A 23,070-nucleotide genomic window follows, 5' to 3' on the forward strand; every position below is an offset into this window, starting at 1 on the left:
CAGGATTTATCCCACCCAGGCCACTCTATTCACATTGAACTCCTCACTTTTCCTAATTTTAAGCCTTTGCACTTGCTCTTTCTTCTTTCTAGAACATTTTCTGTCCCCACTCCCCATTCCTACATATCTGGTTGTTTTTTTATTCCTTTCTTAATTTTTACCCCCAAACCTCAGAGTTTTATCCTAAAATAATTATGTTTTCTTTATTTGCCTTGTTTATTGTCTATTATATATTTACTTCCCAAAAGGACTGATTTGGGTGTCTTTGTTCCTTTCAGAATTCCCAGGGCCCAGAAGAGTACTGGTCTCAAAGTCTGTACTCACTAGATATTTTTACTATTTTTATTTCTATTGTAGAGATGGGGTTGTGCTATATTGCCCAGGCTGGCTGGACTCAAGCTCTCCTCCTGCCTCAGGCTCCCAAAGCGCTGGGATTACAGGCATGAGCTACTGTGCCCAGCTCTCATTAAGTATATTTTTTAAATAAATGAATAGAGTTTAAAGAATCTGTAGCACTGACTCATCCCCAAATGTCAAAAGACATTAGCTAGGGTAGGAAAGGAACACATTGACTAGCCCAGTGCCCCAGGGCAGAGGATAACTATCCATATAAAACAGGAAATGTGGGGTTGGGCCCTAGTGAGCGGAGAGCCTCAGGAAATGGATTAGGAAAGCATTTTTGGGATCAGTCTTGGCAGGATGGGTCTCTAAGGACTTTGCAAAGACTTTCAGATCTTTTAGCTCAGAGAACACTGGGCTTGGCGGCTCAGAGATTGCCCAGGGCTTGGGTGTTCCAGGAACAAGTACTTTCTGACTGAGATCCCCTCTCACCAGTTACTGAAATCAGAAAAGTAGCAGATCAAGCGAATTAGTGACAGACAGCAGTGCTCAAACCAGGGCTCTTTTAGACAGTGCCTTCAGTAGATCTTGAGGACAGAGGGGCTCTAGAGCCTTTCTTTTTAACATTCTGTCATGAAGCATATACCATGTGTTATATGTCTTTTGCCACATGTGTGATAACCACACTTAAGATATAGCGGCTTAGAGCTCCGCAGCTGCAAGTCTGTGCTTGGAGTTTTCCAGCATGCAGATTCCTTGGAAGCCCTCTGGGGATCCACGTCTGGGTAGAATCTTGGTGTGAGTGGCAGTGACTGCTTCGTCCTTTTGTCAGGGATGAAGATTAAAGAACCTACAGATGTCTTTGGCTTGCTGTCCTCACTTGAATCAAATGATTATGCGGGCCCTGCCTGGAAAGTACTTTTAGAACCGCCTGGTATTTGACGAGTTAGAATTCCATGCAAGTTAATAACTCTGCTCTTCTAAATAGAAAACATGCCTGGAAGGTCTGAGACTATGAGTCACCTACACATTAATACGAATTTAGGTTGTTTTTCTAATAGCCAACTAAAAGTGACAGCGCTAAAATGGAGATTTAAAAGAGGGGAAGAGGAAAAATGCAATTCGAACATTTGAACATGGGATATCAGGTTGGGAAGGAAACAATAAAAGATGAGAATATTTTAAACGTTTTCATGATAGAAAAACTTTTTTTAAAGTCGTTACAGAAAAATGCCATGCTCGTACCTGTCTCCTTTAGCTTTGTCCATAAATAGCCAGTATGATTAATTTCTTTTATGTCCGTCCTTCCAGGTAGTTTACACACATATAAGCTAATATGCATAAATATACATGTATATGCATATATATTCATTTCTCCATTTTTACACAAATTGTTTAAGATGGGGAAGTTCAATTGACCACCTTTATTCTTCTTGCTTAATAAAGTGTCTTGGTAACTTTACTGTAGCAAGGCATGAAGGACGTCCTCATTCTTTAATTATGGCTCAAAGCGAGCTGTACCATAACTTATTTAGGAAGTCTCCTGTTGACTTCATCCTTCTTAGGTTGAAATTTTTCATGATTTAAAACAATGCCTTAAAGCAAAAGTTGACACATATAATGCCATTTTTCACATACACAAATTTATCTGAAATATAGATTTACAGCAGTGGAATTGCTGGGTTGAAGGCTCCAGGCATTTTTAATTTTTATAAATATTGCTAAGTTGTCCTCAATAAAGGTTTTATTAATTTATGCCCTCACCAGGCATGTATGAGAAGACCTTTAGAATTACTTGGATAATCATGGAATCAAGAGCAGGACTTTGTTCCTGGGCAGACAGTGAAGAATGGGCCAGAAGAGTTAGGAGAACCTAAAAATGATGCCATTTTTATTTATGCTCTGTGCTTATAAGAGATTACAAATTACGAGCTGCTTTTGGTGGCTCATGCCTGTAATCCCAGCATTTTGGGGAAGCTGAGGTGGGAGGAGGATGGTCTGAGTCCAGGAGTTTTAGACCAGCTGGGCAAAATAGCAAGACCTCATCTCTGCAAAATGTTTTTAAAAAGAGCTGGGAGTGGTGGCGCATACCTATGGTCCCAGCTACTCAGGAGGTTGAGGCAGGAGGATCCTTTGAGCCCAGGAGTTTAAGATTGCAGCGAGCTCTGATCACACCACTGCACTCCAGACTGGGGTGACACAGTGAGAAGAAGGAGGAGAAGAAGCGGGGGAGAGGGAAGAGGAAGAGGGGGAAGAGGAGGAGGAAGAAAAAGAAGAAGAGGGAGGAGGAGGAGGAGGAAAGAAGAAGGAGAAGGAGAAGATGGAGGAGGAGGAGGAGAGGAAATTGCAAATTCTGGAACACTTTGCAGCATCTGTGAGTCAGCCCATACTAGAAGCAATACAGACCAAGAAAAGTAGCTATAGATTTTTCTAACACATCTCTAAGTGAAATTTAAAAACTATTACTAATAATATGTTTATAAATGAAAGGCTTACATTAATGGGAGGTCATTTAAACAGTAACACATGAACTAAAAAAGTTTTGATACATAGAAAATTCCACAGAGAGATGTAGCCACTCATTTATCTGTCATGTCTCAAGAATTTTTGAACATCTATTTATTTACTGTTAATTCAAAATGAATTTTGGTACACTAGTAGGTACTTATACTTTTAAAATCATCAGCCAGCTACAGTGTCTAAGGAGGCATGCAAATTAGTCATTGCAAGCAATTTACTGATCGCTTAGGAGATAACCCAATTAAGGAAGTGAACATTAGCAGATATAAATTTAATTACATAAAAAGTAGTTCTGTTTTACTTGTAGTTTTATTGTGCTGTGCTAAATGTGAACATCTGTAGACTTCAAGTTAAATCCCTATACAGGAAAAGCTATGTAATCAAAATTAGGGTATGTGCATACGTGTGTACGTTACATATTAGTCACTTTGATTCTTCCCTTGGCCTTATAATTGGAAATATGAGCTAGATACACATTGCAGTTGGGCTCCATGGCTTCATCAAAATCAATGGAGCTGCCGGAACATTTTTAATGCTACTTGAAACCATTAATGACAAAGAGTCATTTGCTTATCCACGGTCCAGTCCTTCTCCAGTGAAAATTGCTGGTCATGAATCTGGTGAACATTTACAGGAATCTGTAAATGAAACAGCTAAATCCTTGATGACAGGGAGCCTCATAAAGGCGGCTCACTTATTCCCTCGGGGCACTCATCCCCGCAACTGGGATCAATAGAAAATCTCATCTGATATATTCTTAAATGCCATGGTGCAAATGCTCTCTTGGCAATTTCGCAGGAGAAAAGCCCCACTTCCATTTTTAAAGCATCAACATTAAATTCACTAAATAAGCCAAGCCATGCTACCTAGAGTTTGCTTTAGTTTTAAAGCCTATAGAATTAAAATTATCATTTTTTTCCCTCAATACAAAAAGAGTAAGATTCAGACATTTCGAGGTTATGAAATTGCCTACTAAATAAAAGTTTATGATTTGGCCACACATCTAACAATGTAAATATTAACTGCTCTAGAGTCTCAAACAGAAACTATGAATTAGCAACTTGTTGCAATATAATTGTTCTGTAATCTTTACTGGTTTACCTGGTTTACTCTGCAAAAAAATAATTTTAACCTCTGTAAAAGATTATATATACATATATATATATAAAATATATATTTCAAGATGCTAGCATAAAGAACTCTTTTAAAAGTACACATAAAAGACGGATTACAGGTATGACGGCTTACGACTGTAATTCCAGCACTTTGGGAGGATGAGGCCAGAGGATCACTAGAAGCCATGAGTTCGAGACTAGCCTGGGCAACAAAGCAAGAACCTGCCTCTACAAAAAAATTAAAAAATTAAAAGATTAGCCAGCCGCAATGGTGTGTGCCTGCAGCCCCAGTTATGTTAGGGGCTGAGGCAGGAAGATCCCTTGATCCCAGGAGATTAAGGGAGGCTGCAGTCAGCTATCATCATGCCACCGTACTCCAGTCTGTGCCACAGATTGAAACCCTGTCTCTAAAAAAATAACAAAATAGATAAATAAGTAACAAGATGGAACAGAAGAAATCAATATAGGTGAAATAAAAGTTAAATTTTGATAGCAATTGGGAAAACAAACACCCCCCAAATCAAACTTATAATAATAGATTTATTAGCCCCAGTCCTGATAGTATATTATAAAATACAACAAAAGAGATTTTACCCCTACAAGTTCCCCCTTTCATAAATGTCATGACTGCTTACCTGCAATTTGCTATTTAATTACTATGGGAGGGAGTGTCAGTTCTAAAGTCTTAACACCTTAATGAAATGTCTTTTGGCAAGAGTACAGATTCTAGTACGATTGATAAATTATAAGACTAGAGTAATAAAGGAGCACACACTTTTATTTCAACTTAGATAAACAACAAGGATAGACAACCTTCTTATTCTTTACTTTCATTGAAAAAGTGAAAATATAAATGACACACACACACACACGCACAAACAATTTAGTGTGGGATTAAATGTATTTGATACCAGAGATGTATTTATTATAAGGGGAATAAATCAGTCACTACTTAGCAGATCTATTTGGTGAATTCTAAAGGTTAGAATGTTCCTCAAAGATAAAATACCTCAATGCAGTTCATGGAAGGTTTTTGTTTGTTTTTTGTTTTTGTTTTGTTTTGTTTTTTCCAATCCTCCCTCCAATTACTATGATACACATACAAATGCATAATATATTGAGAAATCTGTATAAGAAATATAATTTTCTTGGGAAGGGCATGTACCTTTCCAGCATAATCAAAGCTAAAGATTTATATTAATACGAATTTTATTAAATCTGTTAGTAACATGTAAAGTAAACAAACGGAAACTTATAATTCTGTGAGTGACCACCTATGTATTAATGAGTCTTATTTTACTTTTTAAATCAAAACTAAAGTTAGATCATTCTTTACACTTTTTCCATGGAAAGTCCTATTTAAAACGAATAAGAACAACTTTAAAAATTAAGAATAATGTCTAAAATAAACACAAGCATTATTTTTTAAAACTGTTTTAAAAGAACACAGTTTGGTTTGGGCAATAGCCTTGGAGACAACAGGCCAGCAGAGGCTCGAGGATTAGCCCTAATTTCCTCACGTTTCACCTTAATTAACTCCTGATACACAAAGTAAACGCTGCAGGAATGATGGAGACCTTGGGCCAGTAGGCAAGACAGCTAAGCTCTCTTTATTTGCACATGATAATTTTTCTTTTGAATTTCCCTTAACTCCTCCAAAAGATCAAATGATGGACACACGTTGTACTGTAATTAGCTTTGCTACATTTTTCATGTTTGTTCTTGGCATGAAACCACATTTCCAGCAAGGCAATGTGTCAGTAAATCGGAACCATAATTTTATGATATTTGTTTATAAGGTCATATAAATATCTAAAGAAACGATTCCAAAATACTTAGAGAAAACTACTCTAGGGTTGATGTTTTTTAGAAATTATTTGGCCAACCCACTCATAACTTTCTTTTAATCCACCAAAAGCCCGTTTTCTAGATGTCCCTGCACCATACATTATTCTTTGAAAGCATGAGGCAACGTGAATACTGTCCATTCCTTTGTCACTTAGCATAGATCTATATCCACAGACATAAAAGAATTCTTGCCTAGGTAGTTCACTCTTGTAATTCCAGCACTTTGGGAGGCCAAGGAAGGAGGTTTGCTTGAGCCCAGGAGTTCAAGACCAGCCTGGGCAACATAGCAAGACCCCATATCTACATATAAAAAGAGTTATAGCTATTCAAAACATTAAAGCCTTGCTCCTGTCTTTGCTCATAAAGAAGTCTCATTAGTGCAACCTGAACTTGAAATGCAAGATCAAATGTATTATATTTAAAATGTCAACTTTGAGAAAGTTATGTTCTGCACATTTTCTTCCAAAGCCTCTCATTGCTACAAAGAAGCATAAAATAATTCAAAGAGCAAACATAGTTAGAAATTGTAACTTGTCTCCAAAAAATGGGAAAGCATGAAATGGGAACAAAAAGGGGCACCATAGCCTAGAACTTTCAAAATACGTGAAAACCAAATGAGCCGCCTGCAGTCATATTTTACTTTTCAACTTACAGGCAAATATATTTTAATATCTGGGAAAAAAATAAAACAAGGACAGAACTAGGCTTAGCATCCAAGTAGTAAGTATTAGTAATAGAGATTATTTTCCAGTCAGCATTCCTTTTGCATTGAATATAAAGTATTAATAAGGCCATGTTGATAAAGCATTTATATTTATTATCTCAAACTTGGATAGGGACAAAGAAAAACATTGATCCATTAATTTCTGACTCTGACATTTTCACTCTACTTTTTATTTAAAAGGTAAAAATAAGTACATCACAATACTAATATTCTGAAGAAATCCCTATGATATGGTTTGACTCTGTCCCCACTCAAATCTCATCTCGAATTGTAATCCCATATATCGGGGAAGGAACCTGATGGGAGGCGACTGAATTATGGGGGCGGTTTCCCCATGCTCGTCTCATGATGTCAGTGAGTGAGTTCTCAGGGAAGCACTTCCCCTTCGCTTCCTCTCTTGCCTGCCGCCGTGTAAAGGCTGTGCCTTGCTTTGCCTTCACCTTCTGCCATGACTGTAAGTTTCCTGAGGCCTCCACAGCCCCGTGGAACTGTGAGTCAATTAAACCTCCTTTCTTACAAACTGTACAGTCTCAGGTAGTATCTTTCTGGCAGTGTGAAAATGGACTATACATTTTACTTCATACCTCTACTTTTTGCCATACAAATCAAATTCAAGTTTATCTTTTCATGACATAGAGGGATCAGCAAACATTTTCTTTAATGGGCCAGACAGTAAGTATTTTCTGCATTGAATTTTGCTGAATTTGGCCCAACAAACCTTTTTGCTCACCTCTGCGCTATCGAATTATATTTCTTGCATTCCAACATCATTGTTTGTGGTTTTTCCTTTTACCCTACCAACTCCTAAGCTATTAAAACTCTTTAATTTTTTAGTAGACTTAGAAACATTACGAGTTGGAAGAGGCTTATACTTTTTATAACTAATATTTATATTCATTATATTTATACATAATTATATTTATAGCTAATATTTATCCTACACTGAGTAATTGCAATTCTGACTTCTCAGCATTTCCAAACACTAGAATTCTACCTGCAATGTTAAGTTATATTTAGGGCAGAACAAACAACACATTCACTTCAAAGACACAACTGCTATTTAAAACTTAATCAGAATTAGAATATGAAGATGTGAATGGTACTATATTTTTAATTTTTTGGTGAATCAAATACATTTGTAATATTTAAATAAATTACATATATTTTACAAAGAAAGCTCTAAAATACCATTTATTCTTATGAAGAAGAATATTCTCTACATTTTTACTGTTTACAATGAAATGTATCAAGTCAAAATAAGTAAATATCAGTGCAACATTCATACACTATCATATTCATTCACTTATTTATTTGTTCATTTAGTTATAAGTTCTTATTCATCTTTTATTGTCTTCTCTCAGCCCTGAGCTAGCAATACTATACATTAAATAGGAAGTTCATGATGTGTTAAAAATAACTGCAGACCCAAAGGTGTTTTATAAGAGATCACTGCTTCCAAGAAACTCATAGTCTCGTGGGGTAGGTAGGTAAACAAACAATTCTGTGATTTTTGGTTTCAGGGAAGTGCATGTATGTGTACAACCTGCAAGGAACATAAGACATAGGAGAAACAACATCAGTTGGGGAGGGTATTAGAAAATTTCAGCCAAGAGAAGACATCAGACCTAGAACTTTACTCAGTACATATTGAAATATACTATTCAAAATCAGTTCCAATGTCTTTTTTGTCATGCTATTATTTGAACACATTTAATTCCCATTGATTTAAATTACTCTCATTTTATTATTTTGGATTTTTAAAAAGCTTATAACAAACGTAACTATAACAAGCAAAGCAAATGAATATTTTACTTCAATTTTGCCAAATTTCCTATAATTGATTCCAGGAAAGGTCCCCTACCCCCATCAAATTCTAAGAATATCCATATGTCCCCTGTAAAATGTTACCTTAATCATTTGGAGAGAATTTTCCTTCTTTCATATTTCAGTTGAACATATGCAAAGAATGACAGGTTTTTAACTGCAAAATACATCTTTTCATAATAAAAGCAAGTTCTAGAATTCCATGTTTATGCCTTGCCATATTGCTGACCTTTATGATCCTTTTTTATTTGTGTGTTTATTTCTAGACTGATTACTAAGCTTAATTATGACATCTGTAGGCTCTTAAAATGTCTGAGCTTGTTGTCCAACAACTGTTAGAAGAAATACTGCAAGTGACACAGAAGAAGAAATGTAATCATGAAATTATCTGTCTCAGATAAACACAACGAAGAGTGGATTTTGCCTCCTTACATCTTACAAATACACACACACTTAATGTTTATATACAGGGGCTATGTACATAAACTTACACATGAGATACTGTATTCCATAAGGCTTCGCTCTATTTCAATAACGTCTCCATGCCCCATGCTTATTTTAAAACCAGAATCCACGAGTCACGATATTATATAGAGAGGCTGCCAAATAACATTTTTGCAGCTTCAGTATTACAAGGAATTATTATTCCCCAATTCCTTCCTCACAATAAAAAAGAACTATGGCATTTGTGTACCTTTAATTGGATGCTAGTCTAGTGTTTTATTTCAGCAAATGCCAACTTGAAAACCAACCACTTCTGAGCCTAGCGCCAATTTGGAACACTGACCTACCCCAAGCAACCCAGGCCTGAGAACAAAGTGCCGGCTTAAGAAAAACTCTCTCCATTGGTCCGATTCAAACTCCACGTTTTTCATCTTGATTTATTACTCCACGGAAATGTTTGGTACATAGAAATGTACCGCATGATCCAACAGTCCCGCTACTGGGTATGTATTTAAAAGGAAATAAAAATCACCACACCAAAGAGATATCTGTGCTCTAATGTTCATTGCAGCAGTATTCACAATAACCAACATAAAGAATCAACCTAAGTGTTAATAAATGAAGGGATAAAAGAAACACACACACACACTGAAATACTATTCAGACTTCAAAAAAAGAAGGAAATCCTGTCATTCATGACAGCATGGATGAATCTGGAGACCGTTAGGTTAAGGGAAATAAACCAGACTCAGAAAGACAAGTGCTGTGTGATCTCACTTATACGTGGAATCTGATGCAGAGGAGAATGGTGGTTAACAGAAGCTGGGGGTATGAGAGGAATTAGGGAAATGTTGGTCAGAGGATTCAAAATTTTACCTAACAGAAGAATAAGTTCAATAGATGGGTTGTACGATGTAGTGACCACAGTTAATGTATTGTACACTTGAAAATTGCTGAAAGTAGATTTTAAGTGATCTCACCACAAAGAAATGAAACATATGTGAGACAACACACATGTTAACTAGCTTGGTTTAGCCACTCCACATGTATATATATATATTTTAAAGCATGTTGTACACCACAAATATATAATTTTGTCAGTTATAATTAACTAATTAATTGAGAAATGTTTGGTCTATCATTGCTTACTAATTCTGTTCCTGGTGGTGGAATGCACCTGCACGGGTCTGCAGCAACCTCAATTCTCATCTCCTCAGAAACAGGAATTCAACTGAGGGGCACAGGCAGAAGGAGAGTCTGAGGGAAGCTTTAGAGCAGGAGTAAAAGTTTACTAGAAACCTTTGGAGCAGGAATGAAAGGAAGTAAAGGACACTTGGAAGACGGCCAAGTGGGCAACTTGAGCGATCAACTGCGTGGTCTGACCTTTTAACATGGGATTCTGTAGGCCAGCATATGGGGGCCCTGCATCCCTTCTCCCCTGATTCTTCCCTCTGGTGGGCTGCCCTCATGCACAGTGGCCCACTAGCACCTGGGAGGGGAGCGTGTGCAGTGTGCTGACCGGGGTTGTACACATGCTCACTTGAGGCGTTCTTCCGTTAACAGTCAAATGTCCCTAGAAGGTCATATACTAGTTAAACTCGACCATTGTGCCTTCTAATGTGCATGGTTGAACCTATTCACCCAACTCCTGAGATATTCAGAAGCTTCTGATCACCGGTTTCAGGTGCTTCTGTTTACTGGGAGATTGCCTTTGCCTGACGCTGGCTGTGACCAATTATTATTTATTTTATTTTTAATTTTTTTATTATACTTTAAGTTCTGGGATACATGTGCAGAACGTGCAGGTTTGTTACATAGGTATATATGTGCCATGGTGGTTTGCTGCACCCATCAGCCCATCACATTACCTATATTAGGTATTTCTCCTAATGCTCTCCTTCCCCTAGCCCCCCATCCCCGACAGGCCGCAATGTGTGATGATCCCTTCCCTGTGTCCATGTGTTCTCATTGTTCAACTCCCACTTATGAGTGAGAACATAAGACGTTTGATTTCTGGTTTTCTGTTCCTGTGTTTGCTGAGAATGATGGTTTCCAGCTTCATCCATGTCCCTGCAAAGGACATGAACTCATCCTTTTTTATGGCTGCATAGTATTCCATGGTGTATATGTGCAACATTTTCTTTATCCAGTCTGTCACTGATGGGCATTTGGGTTGGTTGCAAGTCTTTACTATTGTGAATAGTGTAAGAAACACATGTGTGCATGTGTCTTTATAGTAGAATGGTTTATAATCCTTTAGGTATATACAGATGCTGGAGAGGATGTGGAGAAATAGGAATACTTTTACCCTGTTGGCAGGAGTGTAAATTAGTTCAACATTGTGGATGACAGTGGGGGGATTCCTCAAGGATCTAGAACCAGAAATACCATTTGACACAGCCATCCCATTACTGGGTACATGACCAATTATTATTGGTCATGAAGCACCTGACCATCACCTGATGGTGATTTAAACAAACACCTGACCATCACCGGATGGTTGCCTGACATTCTTCTTGTGTGTGTTGCCGGGAGGGTGCTCTCCTGCTCTGCTCATGTCTGACTAGCTAGCTACTGTAACAATTTCACAGAATATGTCCCTTGTTGTTCTAAGTCCAACATCTCAATGCTTTCTAAAGGCCACCAAGTTTTCAAGTGCATACCCTTTTTACAAGCCCAATAGGTTTACTTCTGTATCTCCCTGCTTAAAGAGGCAGGATAGTCTTCAAAAAGAAGTACAGTGCAAAATCTAACTCAAGAAGTATTTCATAAAATTCTGAGTTGCATCTAGCATATATGAAAATCAATATAAAAATACACTGTCCCTGCCTTGAAAAAGTTTAAAATCTAGCTGTAAAGAAGAGACTTGGATTCATGAAAAGACTTGTAACACTGCATGAATTCTAGAAAGATAAACAAAATCCTTTTAAGGACTGAAATCCCCTCTTTGATTGTTGTTGTTGTTGTTGTTTTACAAACAACTCTGCAGTAGTACATGACCAGCAGAAATAAAATATAAGCTTGTAATCAGTCCACCCAGAGCAGGATTTTTCAGTAAACTGCAGGGACTGATTAAGGAGTAATCTAAAAAAAGGCATGAAATTTCTCGACAGATTTACTTCTTTCTACAACGCTTTCGTATCTTCTATGTTCTTGGCTTCTATGGAGGAAATAACCAAGAATTGTGGAAACAATCTGAAAAATCCCACAGAACCCTATGTTTTTATTCTTGCAAGAACCCTCCCAGGAAAGGTAGAAAAGAACACAAAAATTGTATACATATGTTAAAACTTACTTCAAACAGAGTAAGGCATAGGGATTAACACGATCAATTTTGTAGTAGAAAAAATTTGAATTGTAATTAAACTTTGCCACTCACTAGGTATAGCATTTTGACAACTCACTTAACCAAGCTCTATCTCAGTTTTCCTCATCTCTGAAGTGAAGTCATGGGGTAGTTGTGAGAATTAACTACATCTGCATTGAGCTCACTCGTGAATGCATAATTAGCCTCATACTAACCAATATAAAAGTGGTTCTTGAACCACTGCAAGGCAATCATAAAAACAATCAAAGAAATGTTACTCAGAAGAAAAAGTTGAACACAATTTCTCAGTTAAAACAAATATGCAAATTAAATATGTTAAAACAATTACTTGCATATTTGGACACTTAAACGAACCGAACGTGTTGGATAATGTTTAATGTCTAAAGTGCATTTACTGGCTGCTTCTTAGAACTGTGTGCTCCAATGTCTGATTTACTTTAAAAGGCCCCCAAAAGACTCCAGAAGAATCCACAGTTGATTGCACATTCTCAGTAGTTGATAAAGCCTACAGAAAAGAAACCAGTGCCATTCAGAAATATTAACCACTAATTATTGAAGATGCCCTAAAAGTTACTGAAACATTGTAATAGTTCTGTTTCTCTGATTAGAATTCACCAAGTCAGATAATTCACAACCTATCCATTTCCTGTTGAGTTAACCCTATCATTTTTAAAGTCTAAATTCTTGGATGCCTGGCATCCTGGACCAGAAATAAGGAAAATTTTTAAATAAAATGCTAAGCTACATGGTTAATCAGTGACAATTCTAAGAAGTGGAATTTAATCAATGTCAACGCTTTCATTACTAGTTTCATCATTTTCTCTGCCTCCTCATCCATTTCCTCTCTCCTGTCTGGCCACACAAACCCTCTTCCATCTGTCTTTTCCTATACAAACCACTCACCACTCACAGCAAAATCTCTCTCTGGGCAGATTGACCTAACCCAAGGCAATAGATTTCAACCTGCATCATAGTGTCAGGCTGATGGGTTTCAGTGTAATCACCATGACTCCCAGAGCTACGTGAGTTAGGCCGGTTACGCGGGGTTTCTGGGGCCTCAGTTTTCCGGGCGTAAACGTAAGTTTACGCCATCTTGGCTCCCTGCAAGCTCCGCCCCCCGGGTTCCCGCCATTCTCCTGCCTCAGCCTCCCGAGGAGCTGGGACCACAGGCGCCGCCACCACGCCGAGGTAATTTTTGTATTTTTAGTAGACACGGGGTTTCACCATGTTGGCCAGAATACTCTAGATTTCTTGACGTTGTGATCCACCTGCCTCAGCCTCCCAAAGTGCTGGGATTACAGGCGTGATCCATGATCCCCTGCAACCGGCCTGCATTTTTTCTTTTTTTTTGAGACGGAGTCTGGCTCTGTGGCCCAGGCTGGAGTGAGCGGCGCCATCTTGGCTCCCTGCAAGCTCCGCCCCCGGGTTCCCGCCATTCTCCTGCCTCAGCCTCCCGAGGAGCTGGGACCACAGGCGCCGCCACCACGCCCGGCTCGTTTTTTATATTTTTAGTAGAGACGGGGTTTCACCGTATTGGCCAGGATGGTCTCGATCTCCTGACCTCGTGATCCGCCCCTCGGCCTCCCAAAGTGCTGGGGTTACAGGCCTGAGCCCCTGCGCCCGGCCAGGTGTAAACGTTTTTAAAAGATAGAGATAGCTTGCTTGCTAGCTAGGAATAGTTATGCATAGATGTGCATCCATACACAGGCAGCATGTGTATTTTAACCCTAAGGAGAGTGCATGAACTCTGTATTTATTTATTACCATACAGTACTATAGAAGTGCTTGTCATGGCCAATTAAATCAATTTACTTCTAGACATATGGTATAACCACACGTTATGGTCATTAAGGTACAGTTCCATCCTCAAAAAAATAAAATAGGGATTTAGGATTTGCTTAGATTGAGGCTTTAAAACACAATTTGAAATTTGTGCCACAGAACATGGATTTCACATCTTGATTCAGTGTCTGAAGCTGTTCTGAATTGTGATTTAAAAAGAAACTCAAACAAAAATATTGATTTACTAAGCCAAGTATTGTTAAAAGAAGAAAAGATTACTAGGAAACTTCCATAAAATATATCCTGACTACTTGTCACAAAGGAATGCGTGCATTGGGCATTCTATCTGCAGAGCTTTTCTGGAGAGCTCTAGATATGAAGGGAATTAATATGCCAAAAATAAACTTAGCTCTCTGTATCATTCACTCAAAGCATTTAAATAGGCTATTTTAGTAGTTAACTGTTTTAAGTGCCTTTCTAGAATCATTCACTGCCCCAACTATTTTCTCAAAATCTACATCTAATGAGAACTGAAAGAAGGAAAATATATTTTTAAAAAGTCAAACTTGGCTATTTGATTTATCTTTTCAAATAAATTCTCAAAGGCTTGTGTAAGGAACGAACTGCTGAAAGACAATAACTAATTTTGCTAATTTCCGAAACAGGAACTTGAATTGTATCACTTTTAGAATTAAAAAAAAAAAAAAAACTTTTGTTAACTCCAGGCTATTTTACAAGACTTGGCTTTAATTAAGTTAAAAAGATAACAAGTAATGGGCAGGCATGGTGGCTCACGCCTATAGTCCTAGCACTTTGGGAGGTCAAGGCAGGTGGATATTTTGGCCCAAGAGTTCGAGATCAGCCTGGACAACATGGTGAAACCCCATTCGCTACAAAAAAACAACAACAACAACAACAACAACAACAAAATTAGTTAGGGGAGGTGATGTATGCCTGTAGTCCCAGCAACTAGGGAGGATAAGGTGGAAGGATCACTTGAGCCCAGGAAATCTAGGTTGCAGTGAGCCATGATCACGCCATTACACTCCAGCCGGGAAAGAAGAGTGAGACTCTGTCTCTAAAAAAATAAATTAAAATACAAAGAAAAAATAAGCCTAGTAAAAATCCATGTTTTCAGTAAACCTGAGCAAGAGAAAGCCCTTTACAAAAGGAAATGATTTTTTTTCCATGTAGATAACTTTACATGGCACAAAATATACAATGAGAATTCTACTAGATTCAGTCTCTCTTTTTCTCTGTGATTGTATCTCTCTTTCAAAATTTCAAGAACAAAACAATATCACTGGCAAAGTTAAAATAAAGAAGAAACTCCTCAGCTTGGCATCATGCTTCCCACAACCAACCTCATCAGTTCGAACACTCCCTTCTCTCCACCAAGCATTCCAAACTAACTCCCTCCCTCCCTCCCGCATGTTCCCTGAAATCCTCTCTTTTGGTTTTCCTGCATCAAAAGAGTGTACAAAGGACTTAGAGGTCTAAAGCTCAGTTAAATCCAGAAGTTCATATAATTGGCTTTAAAATGATCCTTGCTATCTCATCATTGAAGTGAATATTAGTGTATTTCATTTGTATATGAAATACAATACATATGAAATACAATACATACATTCTAATGTTCTCTATTATTCATCATGTTTAGAAAACAATACATCTAAATGGTAAAGACATTTCATTTGAGTACTAGGATAAATAGTGGTTTAAAATTTATCTATTTTTATGTCTCTTCCCTTTCTTTGTTGTTCCTAATTTTTTTAAAATAGCATGAATTACTAATATTTAATAAGTAAAGGGTTTTGCAGACATATTCAGAACTCAATACAAAGCCGGGAAGAACATTTCAGAAATTTTACAAAACAAAAATTATATAGTTTGCATTAAGTAAATTGAAATTCTTCAGAAAACTATTAAAATATAAATACAATTTATAAACACCAATTTGTTGCAATGAACATTTTATGAATAATATTGAACACTTATAGGCACCTATTTACAGGTAGATAATATACACATACACATTTGCCAAAAGAAAGACATACATTATTGCCAAATGATGTTGCTAGTAAATACACAGGGGTGCACAAAAAGGTTTCTTACTCAGGATCCTTTAGTGAAAGTAAACTAATTGCATTCACACTTACAAGGCTTCATCTCCAACTTGGGCTGCCAACCAGAAGACAGAGCCTTCTAGGTAAGAGCAGGTGTTATGATGGGACTCATGAAGATGGGATTGTTCTAGAGGATGCATTTCTACTTCACTATAGAAACAAACACCTCTGATTATGGCTGTCAGGTATGGTTGGTTTAAGTGCATTCGTGAAGGAAGTTTCCACTGTGAAAGTTTTGATGTAGTTTGATTTCACAGAACGTCTTTTTTTGGTAGGGTGCAACAAATGAACAAGCCATGATCAGTCTCGCTGACAAAGACTTTTAGTACCTACAGTTCCCAAATATGAAAAGATAGACTTTCTTTTGGGTGAGAGAGCAATTTTTTCCCCAGAAACCTGACTTATTTCTACAATAACACTGAATATTTGCTTGGAAAAACTGGATAATTTAAAGATATGTGTAATACTGACACAGTTTCCTGAAATTTAGATGTGACACCTTTAAACATCCTTTAAGTATCTGTCATCTGAAAATTTTAACATATATTTATATTTAATCTAAATGTGTCGTAGTTTTCTGAATGCATTCACTTTTACTAGGGACCTCAAAGGATGAAGTTTCTATTCCCCTCACAAATAAAAAACAATAATTTTTCTACTTATAGGTTCATAGTATCATGGAATAAGCTGACCACATAAGTGTCTTCCTTTTCTTGGTTTACCTAATGATATGACATGAAATTGACAAGATTAAGAAAAACAACTGAATGTACTTTTGCTGACTAATTGCAAGATTTGAACTCTTCATCCTCATTGGCAGATGACAGGCTTTCATGACTGAGACATTTAATAACAGCAATCTAACCCTGACAGGGTCTAATATCATGATTATGTCTAGAAGATATTTAGCATTGTAGCAACAAAAAACTTAATAGATACCAACACCTGCAAAAAATCGCAAGTGTTTAAGTACTATAATTAAGATTCAATGATTCTGCATAACTGTCCTCAGTTAGTTGCTGATGGTCACAGTAACTACAGGAGTATTACAGCTTAAGTTCACAATAATTGTGAAGATCAGAGTGTTTCACGTAATCACACTTTTATCTCTACATCGTGATTGTAAGGTGATTAGAAGGCTTTTAATAATTTGATTATTTCAAAGAAAAAACAACTGAAAAATACAGAAAGAAATAAATTTATTTGAAGTGTATTATAGACTGCCCAGTTTTGAAATTTTGACTCACATTTCTAGTTTTTCTACAGATTATAAATTCTTTGTTTCAATGGCATTGGAAATATGTGTATCATCATAATTTATCTTAATGTAGGATATAGAAACAAACAGTAACCTAGAAAGCAGGTCCAAATAGGAGGTGAGACAATAACCTTCAGAATTTTAACTCAGGGATGGATGGATGCAACTGAGAATGGCTAGTGCTTTTCTTTTTTTAAGTTTCTTGGGTATAATTTTAGAAATCTTTCCTAGATTTGAAGATATATAATTTTATTGGTTATTTGGATATCAAAAAGATTAAGTTATTGCAGAATGACTAGCAGTTGACATTTTCAACATGCTTCCAGAATTAACTTAAAAAAAGGGGGGGGGAGCTCTGAATTCTAACAAAACAAAAAGACTTTCAAAGCTAAATAATTTAGTAAAGTGTTATTATCAGTTAAACTCTCATAAAAGAATTGTATCATACATGATTACATTTAGATCTACCACAGAACTTATCCAGTGCAATTTTATATGAAGAGTCTAGAAAAACTTGTCGAGTTGACTAATTATGATAGCAATTACTTAGTATCAGGCTGGACCTTGGGCATTCGATTAATCCAAACACATCTAAAATACAATTCAATTAAAATGCTATCAATAAAATACACGCAAAGCTTGAATTTAAAAGCTGAATTGGTCCATATCATATTCTTACTCCTAATTTCACTGCTCTCCCAAAGCATAAATCTCCTTCTACTCCCTCCAAAACACTGAATTTTTAATAAAGTAACATCTGTTTTGGGGATGAGGCTATGCTACCTGCTGTTCCCCCACCCCTCCGGGAAAGTGGAAAAGTAAGCAGTTATTCAACATCATTTTTGTTATCTTAGTAACAGCTGTGGTTTTTAAAGGGATAAAGCCGGAGAAATTAAAAATGAGAGTGCTTGAACACAGTGTTTCCAAAATCTACTACATTAGAATCAATCTATCATAATAGGAAATTAGACTGTGGCAATCCTACATGGAGAAGGGAGGGTAGAAAATAGCAAATACTGCATTATGCTCTGAACTCTTCCCGTATGCATCTATACAAATAAAATTAAAATAGCAAGAGAAACTACTTAGGAAATTATTTCCTTCATAGTTTGAGTCTATGAATGTAAATACTCTGTTAATAGGAGAAATGGAGAAATACTGGGCCTATTTAGGCAAGCAGGATCTTAAAATAATTCTATATTGAATAATGGTTATTAGTGAAGAATTGGCATTAAAGTTAAAAAAATGTAGTATGGTTAGAAGCTTGTTGATATCTTGATACCAACACTATTGCTGATATGAATATCATATGAAACGGTGAATTTGGTGGAGTGAAGATAGGTAAGATATATAAGGCTAAAAAAGCTATGATGACAATTATTACAGCATTAACAATGCAGGCATTCATGGTTATCTTTACTGTTACTTATAAAGACTTTTGTTTAGTGTTATTCTAAATGTAGACATCATTATTCAGGTAAAGGAAAACTGACAAACTCAAGGTGAAATGAGCTAAAGTCATTTTTCTTTGCGTTCTCAAACTATATTTCTGAAAGATTGCAAGAAAAAGAAATTAAGAAGCAAAACTCATCTGAGCACAAAACAAGGAACTGGGATACTGGCTCTGCTTTCTTCTTAACAGTCAGTATAGAAATATGTTTTCATTAGTTTTTTTTAATAGTAGTTCAATACTTCACCAGTCTTTTAACTGGAATTTTTTCTTCCCTTTATTATCCTTAATATATTCCACTGAGAGCTTTCTTTTCACTTCAGGAACAGGGAGGCGACCGGCCAACGGCATCTCCCTCCCAGAAGCCACTGCCATGAAAACCTGCACACTAATCAGAAGTGGGTCAAATGGTCTTCACATGAAAGCATCTAACAAGGTCCCCAAGGACGCTCTTCTAAGTGGCAGCAGGGAAAAGCACAATTGCTTTTTATGGAAGATGGATGCTAGCGTCCATTGGCCCTTCTTAAAGTACAGATGCTTGCTGCTTTGAAGTTCCTATCATCACCGTTGCTTTTGAAAGACTATTATGGTGTTGGAAACAAATTCCCTGAGATTTGAGATTAAAAGCAGTTATGAGGGTTCACTCTAGAAGGAGAGGCTGCACACATAAAAACAAAATCTGTGGCCACTGTTTGGTCAAATAAGCACCTGTACTCTTCCATTTCCCAGCTTCCAATTGTACATATTACAATTAACTCTTTGAAGTCTAGTTTATATTTTAATAAATTAACATATATACAATATTCTGTAATCTTTTTTTAAGAATAGAACTCCAGATTTAGTTGTAAGAAACAACCACACTGATTGAGTTAAATATTCAACAGCAGTATATGAATAGTAAATAATGACTGTTGAATAATAATAGATGACGGGGATCAGTCTGTACAGAATGTAATAACTTTAATAAACTTTATATAAATATGAATGTCCCGAACTATGTGAAGTTGTCTTTGCACAGTAGTTGTTATAATTAAACATTGTTTGATGTTCAATATAAATACATTATATATTGCTATATATTATAATTATACTATATAATTAACTATATATAAAATATAATAGTTAATTCATTCACACATATATAAGTAACTTACTGTGTGCTAGTCATTTTGTGGTACTGTTATCATAGGTAATTTTTCTTCTGTCCTTGAAAAACAAAATTTTAGCATATACGAGATAGAGCATTTACACTTCCAAAAGTTTTAGTTAATGCTGTTCACCAGTTGCTAAAGCTCTAAACTGTGTTTTTCCAAAGAAAATAGGTAAATCAGACCAAATATAAATTTCCATTCAAAAGCAATCTTTCATCCTGCTTACCACACCTTTACAGGTAAAAGGACATTGAGAAGAGAAATTGATATATTATTCAATTTCTATAGGCAGACAATAAAAATATGTTAATTGATATTATGTCAATAAACAAATAGAAAATTAGATTTCTTAAGAAAATTTTCAATAAATCCAAATTTATTCTTAAATATGGTTTAAAATGTAACTATGAAAACAGAGCCCTTCCTAACACAGACAGACAAAAATGATATACTAATAACTGGTGCTCAACTGAAACTTAAAATATGATTACGGTCTTCTGAACCTACCATTTTATGAGCAGCAATGGTAAAACCTCTAATTTCAGCACAAAATAATAAGAAAGGTCAAATTTTAGTGGCATCACAAACTTGTTTTGTTCAAGATTTGCTTTGTATGTATAACATGGAAGAGACCAAAGTTCATAATACTTCTGCAAATTCAGAAGAAAAAAGACAAAGAAGTAGCCTCCGTTAGGAATAAAAAAATAGTACTATGCTTAAATCCCACAAAATTAATGTTTAGCTCAAGGATTTGCTGTTCATCTCAGAACCCCTCAAGCCTGAGGCAGGATTAGGTCAGACTCATGTTCGAACAACTGGAGGAAATCAATGGATTTCACTTTATTAATAATTAAAAGGCTAATGCAGACTGGCAAGTGATTAAAAATGTGTAGAACACATATTTATTACTGCAATTGCAAATACCTCCACAATATATAATTTTAAATTGGGCAACACAAGAACGAGGTTATGTTAAACAAGAACAAGTAAGAGATGGAAACGAGAGGCAGGCATTGTTGTGTCCATTGTAGATTCAGCAAACTTTCTGCCTGCAGCAAGAAAAGCACAGCTAGTCTGGATCCATGACAGAATGCAGGGTTGCTGTTGCAGCTTATCCTGTCACCCATAACTAAATTAATCCCTATTAGGATTTGTCAAGGGTGACAGAAACAAAGTTTGCACAAATGAAGAACATTAAAGCTTTTCTGACAGAGTCAAATAGGTTGAATTTTAGCAATTTAAAACCTAAGTCTATTAAGGATACCTGGTAGACCACAGTAGCAATACCTTATTTTTACAATCCACAGTAATTTCATTATCGTAGCTACTAATAGTCTAAATATAATTTATGAAGTCAAAGAATAGATGAATATACTTCTAAACTAAAATGCCAGCCTTCAATTTGACATCAAAGTTGACCTTAAATATTGTTGCTTTGACAGGTCTTATTTCACAGTGCAGTTTCTTCCGCAGATAAAAATCTGTTATGCATGGCCTTGCTAAAATTAAGATTTTAAAATATTAAGTCTCAAGGAATTAGAAAGCATATGGAAAATAGATGTTAGAAAGTAAAACAGATGATCCAAACCATCTAAGGTACATCACCTTAGAAAAAAGAATGCTTTTAACCAGGAATGGTAGCTCATGCCTGTAATCCCAGCACTTTGGAAAGGCCGAGCTGGGAGGATCATGTGAAATCAGGAGTTCAAGACCAGCCTGGGAAACATAACGAGGCCTCGTCTCTACTAAAATTCCAACAAAAAATTAGCTGGTGTTTTTTGTGAGGTATAGCATCTTACATGGTTTGGCTGTATCCCCACCCAAATCTCATTTTGAATTGTAGCTCCCTTAATTTCCAGGTGTCATGAGAGAGACCCAGTGGGAGTTAATAGAATTATGGGGGCAGGTCTTTGCCATGATATAAAGCCATGTTTGATGGTTTTTATAAAGGGGAGTTCCCCTACACAAGTTCTCTCTTGCCTGCCGCCATGTAAGACGTCCTTTCCTGGACTACAGGTAGACTACAGGCGTGCACCTGTAGTCCAAGCTACTTGGGGGCTGAGTTGGGAGGATAGCTTGACGTGGGGAGGTTGAGGCTGCAGTGAGCCCTGATTGTGCCACTATACTCCAGCCTGGGCTACAGAGTGAGACCCTGTCTCAAAAAAAGATTTTTTTTAAAGCTTTTTGTTTTGATACTTAAAAATTATAATGTGATGCAAATTTCAGAGGTTTCTGATGAAAACTTGACTTTGAATACTGCAGGTTATAAGCAATTTGGTAGGAAAGTGTTTTGTCTTCTTCCTTTCTAAATCTGTACAATACTTGGCACTGTAAATACATTAATATAATAAAATATTCTGCTCCAAAATCATAGACCCTTGGTGTCCAACAGAGACAAATAATCTGGGAATGGAATTAATGCCTTTTGAGGGGGATGCGGTGAACTTCAAACTGTGGCATTCAGCACTCAGGAGAATGTCTAAAATGAAGGCAGGTCTGAAATCCAAAGGGCCTGAAACACATCCAGAAAGCACAGGGAAGGGAGGGAACCTTTCATTAGCCTACCTGCAAGCTGAAAGAGAGATGGAGACTGGAGAGATGCCCCGAATTGTCGGGATGTTGGGAACTCAGGAGGGCAATGATTCCAATAAGAACTATTAACACTTCAGACACTGTGTATAATGAGTGCGGCGCTTACAGGAATAAGGGACAATCTCCGTTACTGAATGTTTTTAAAATGGAAGTGGCACACATGCTATTTAAAAACACAGTGTTCATTTTTTTCATGTTGCATTTTGATTATAGTTGCTTTATTAGTCTGTTATCACACTACTAATAAAGACGTACCAGAGACTGAGTAATTTAGAAAGGAAAGAGGTTTAATGGACCCACAGCTCCATAGGGCTGGGGAGGCCTCACAATCATGGCAGAAGAGCAAGAGACACCTTATATGGGGGCAGACGAGAGAGACTGTGCAGGGAAACTTCCCTTTATAAACCCATCAGATCTCATCAGACTTATTCACTCTCATGGGAACAACACGGGGAAGACCCATCCCGTGATTCCATTACCTACACCGGGTCCCTCCCATGACACGTGGGGACTGTGGGAGCTACAATTCAAGATGAGATGGGCGGGGGGGCACAGCCACACCACCTAAG

At 36.8% G+C, this 23,070-nt stretch overlaps 1 protein-coding gene and 2 long non-coding RNA genes across 27 annotated transcripts in view; 1 reads left to right on the forward strand and 2 right to left on the reverse strand.

Moving 5' to 3' along the window:
* Positions 1-23,070, reverse strand: part of LOC105485558 (roundabout guidance receptor 2) — a 1,382,758-nt gene that overhangs the window by 237,948 nt on the left and 1,121,740 nt on the right. The window lies entirely within an intron of this gene.
* LOC139361148 (uncharacterized) lies at positions 7,240-13,236 on the reverse strand. Its single transcript, XR_011618681.1, has 2 exons — positions 13,046-13,236; positions 7,240-12,647 (listed from the first exon to the last, which is right to left on the reverse strand). It is a non-coding gene; the product is annotated as an uncharacterized lncRNA (long non-coding RNA).
* The window catches only part of LOC139361138 (uncharacterized), a 31,573-nt gene continuing 21,695 nt past the window's right edge, over positions 13,193-23,070 (forward strand). Inside the window, exon 1 of the long non-coding RNA XR_011618676.1 lies at positions 13,193-13,330. This is a non-coding gene — a long non-coding RNA (uncharacterized lncRNA). The remainder of the gene's footprint in view (positions 13,331-23,070) is intronic.

The sequence above is a fragment of the Macaca nemestrina genome, chromosome 2 (genome assembly GCF_043159975.1).
Source record: "Macaca nemestrina isolate mMacNem1 chromosome 2, mMacNem.hap1, whole genome shotgun sequence".
In the NCBI taxonomy this organism is placed as follows: domain Eukaryota; kingdom Metazoa; phylum Chordata; class Mammalia; order Primates; family Cercopithecidae; genus Macaca; species Macaca nemestrina.